The 3,855-nt window shown below is 35.7% G+C and overlaps 1 long non-coding RNA gene across 2 annotated transcripts; it reads right to left on the bottom strand.

Annotated features, from left to right (window-relative positions):
* Nucleotides 1-459: 459 nt before the first annotated feature.
* On the bottom strand, nucleotides 460-2,405 carry LOC145160684 (uncharacterized). Of its 2 annotated transcripts, XR_013738199.1 has the most exons (5): nucleotides 1,736-2,405; nucleotides 1,580-1,659; nucleotides 1,239-1,467; nucleotides 1,003-1,150; nucleotides 460-903 (listed from the first exon to the last, which is right to left on the bottom strand). It is a non-coding gene; the product is annotated as an uncharacterized LOC145160684 (long non-coding RNA). The 2 variants fall into 2 exon arrangements; XR_013738198.1 differs by having other exon boundaries at nucleotides 1,580-2,403.
* Nucleotides 2,406-3,855: the final 1,450 nt, after the last annotated feature.

Genomic DNA, 3,855 nt, shown 5'->3' with positions numbered 1-3,855 from the left:
CTTCTCTTGAGATCGAGATCAGCTTCCCAAGTCAGAACTAGAAAGAATAGTAAATAGCACCGCTGATAGACTTCATATGAGAAAATGGGATGATTCCTCAGGCAGTGTAGCTTTGTCGGGGTGCACCTTTGGTAGCAGCGACATCTCTCTTTCTCTCTGCAAATGCATCCCATTGAGACTTCTCCCCCTGGGCAGGATCTTCCAACCTTTCATTCATTTCTTGATCCATCAACCTGGGAGCGAAGCCCTTCATCTTTCTCTTTTTGCTACTAATAACTGGGCTTCCCTCAACCAATAAACCGGAGGGAATAGTGTTACACTTCCTCATTTTATCACACTGTCACGTTGGCCTCACATCATCTTTTACCATAAAAGTATGGTTTTTGTCACACCAAAGAGTGGTGCCACACTCCTTAATTTTTTTTTTTAAACTTCATTTTTAATAATAAAAACGTAACATTTCATTACTTCAAATTAAAATTTTAAAAAATAAAAAATAAAAAATAAAACAACAACAACATTACATTACTTAAAAAATGACATTAAAAAAATCCAAAAAACTTAGAAAAAAAAAACTTGAACTTACATCTACAACCTTAAAAAAAATACACATTAAATGATTAAAAACTGAGAAAAAAAAAATAATGATCATACAAAGGTTTTGGGGTTGTCGTTTTTTCGGTGGGTGTTTTTTTGTTGTTTGGATTGTTGGAAGAAGACATCTTGATTTTTTTTAAATAGTAAAATATGAAAGAAAATTGAGTGAGGTTTGATAGAAAAGGATGGGTTATATATATAAGTAATATATAGATAAAATAAAATTAAAAAAAAATTATTTTGAATTTTTTGACCGTTCTCAAATTTCCAAGCATATATCTGCGTTTATTCGTTTCTTTCTCTGTCCTGCAATCCAATAAATCAAAAAAAATTCATTCATTACAGCTTCAATAAAGCAAGAATGATTGAACAAACTTAATAACTGGCTTAATAAGTTCTACTTACAAGGGTTGTTTAGCAGTCAGAGGAAACCTGTACTCAAATGATTATACTAACTGATCTCAGAGAAACAATTGCTACAGTTGGATAGATTTTTATTGTACAATTTTTAAATAGAAAAAAAATGTCAAAAAGTTCAAATATTTGATTCAACCTGTCCAAAAAATACCCAACTGAGTTACAAACTTAAAATGTAAGCAGAAGGAGGAGTCGATTGAAATTAGAGGTAGATGAAATCCAACCTGTGAAAAGAACCATCCGTTCAAATCGGTAAGCAGGCTGGCGGAGACGGCATACAAATCCACGAACACACATAGACACGCTGTGTACTGTCGACATTTCCTCTGAAAAGTCAAATTGGTAGATGATCTTCACATTAGCGACTGGGTTGCTCTCTGTTTCATCAAACTCTGAATCACCATCGGTTGATTCTGTCAATCTCTCCCAATCTGTTAGTCAATGATTTTTTTTCTGTGGAAACAATTCCATACGAACACAGAGAAATCAAAAGAAATCAAAAGAAAGTTCAGCATAGAAATCAAAATAAAGTTCAGCATGCTGAAGAAAGAAATCGACAAATTACTTTGATTATGTCTTCCAGAACTGCTCTTTCTCATCCCAAGTCGAACATCGAACAACTGAGCAGTGAAAATCTGAACCAACCTAAGCATAGAAACAAAAAAAAAAACCAAGATTATAGAGAGCAAAGGAAGATTATGAATCCATCTTCGAAGGGTACCAGTAGGTCCTTTAACATCTCTTCTTCCTTCTCCCTCCATCACAATCGACAACGTGATGACTGGTGGTGGACAGAAATCATCGACGAAATCAGATCCGCAAACCACGATGGAATGGGTGGAGTCGGAGGAAAAAGGGATTGGTGGAAGGTACTGGAAGCTGGTTTGGAAGGCGGAGCGTATTTTAGAGAGAGATGGAGGGTTAGAGGCGGTGGGTGGAAGGTTTAGAGATAGACGGAGGGTGTTGGAGAGATAAATTAGATGGTTTATTGAGGTCCCAAAGCTTTAACGTGCTGTCTGTTGATGCACAAATTAGGGCTCCAGGATCGAAAATGGAAGATTGAGGGTTCGCCGATAAAATCTTCACTTCTTTTTTAACCAACGACCTGAAGATGATCGGTGAAGCAGCAGAGCGAAGAAGAAAGGAGAGCAGGGTTATCGACCGAAGAAGAAAGAAGAATGGGAGCTTTCAGAATGAGAATAGATCTAATCACAGGAGAAAGATAATGAATGATGTCTATGGCGGTGTAAGAGGCGGTGGTGGGAAAAGTGGGATAAGAAGGAAGAGAAGAATACGATTTATTGTGGCATATGTGGAGATAAGAAGAAACCTGGGAAGTGAAAGGCGGTGGAGTGAAGTCTGTGGCCAAAGTAGGAAGGCAAAGAAAGAAAGGGGCACAAATGACTTTTGGTTACCACTATTTTAGCAATTAATAGTATATATAATTGTTGTTTACTTGTTTCAACAAATATACAATTATTGATTAGGTAAATTTATATAGAGAATGAGAGTGGATTATTAGCATGGGCGGTTTTAATTTATATAGAGAATGAGAGTGGATTATTAGCGTGGGCGGTTTTGTATGGGTTTTAGTAGTGGCACCGGCAACGCCTGACTTGTACGCAGTGCAAACAGTTTCGATTTTTTTCTATTATCATGTCACTAATTAAATTTTTCGTGTCACCTCTATTATGAAATCTCGCGTCCGTCCCTCATTATTAGTTTAAAAGATTTTTATCATACGATAAAACGTGAAAGACTAAAATTTCTAAATGATAAATCATATATGATCTATATATATATATATATATATATATATATATATCTTTGTCAAGAATAAACGAGCATAAATCAAACAAATAAGATAAATCTTCAAAAATGGTCCATAAAGTTTCCAAAAAAATCAAGTTCAGTTCTTAACTTTTTTGGTCATCAACTTTGGTCCATGTGGGTTCAAAACTTTTAATGTTTAGCCCTTCCGCCAGTTCTTTGCTGTTAAGTTTAACTGATGTGGGGTAAAATGGTTTTTTCCATACCCCAAGGACCATTCTTGAAGATGTATGATTTTATTAATAATAAAAAAATAACCTTACTGCTCCTCCACACCACCCTCTACCACCACCTCCTATTCACTCTACTCGACAACCACCACCATCCGTCACTGGAGTGTCGCCATCTGCTGCCACCCTCTGTTGCTTACCGCCACCAGACTTCACTAGACGTCACCAAAAAAAAAAAAACATAGGTTGGGGTTCGAACACGGATCGATGCTTTGCATGTCTAACCAACCGGCCGAGCATGCCACATCCAAACAACTAACGAAATAAATTTTGTTTATGCACTAATAGTCCTTAAACTTTTCATAAAAATATTAGTCTATACTAATATCATATCTATCACACTTCACAATACCAATATTATTCTATACAACCACTAATGTTTCAGGACTAAATACTTTAAATATAGCAACATAGAACATAAAATGATACTTCAAATATAGCAACATAAAATGTAAAATGATTATAAAATATATAGCAACATAGAACATAAAATGATCAGAAAATATATAGCAACATACTTAAAATTATTTTTTCATTAACTACTTCAAGAACACAGTACATCATCATTAGCCAAAAGAGAGACGGACACACAGAAACATCAGACAAACAAAAACAAAACACAGACCAAAAGACACCTCATCTGACTTAGTCGTTAGGGAGGTGTTTGATCATGTGCTTGTAGGCACTAATGGTGTTTCCCATGGTCTATTGCATGTTGGAGATACAGTCCATCATGTACGCATCTGATTTCTTTGCATCCTGGAGGACATCGTTAGAGATG

The sequence above is a fragment of the Lactuca virosa genome, chromosome 2 (assembly GCF_052849685.1).
Source record: "Lactuca virosa cultivar CGN04683 chromosome 2, Lactuca_virosa_CGN04683_v6, whole genome shotgun sequence".
In the NCBI taxonomy this organism is placed as follows: Eukaryota; Viridiplantae; Streptophyta; class Magnoliopsida; order Asterales; family Asteraceae; genus Lactuca; species Lactuca virosa.
This window is presented reverse-complemented; position numbering and strand designations above follow the sequence as displayed.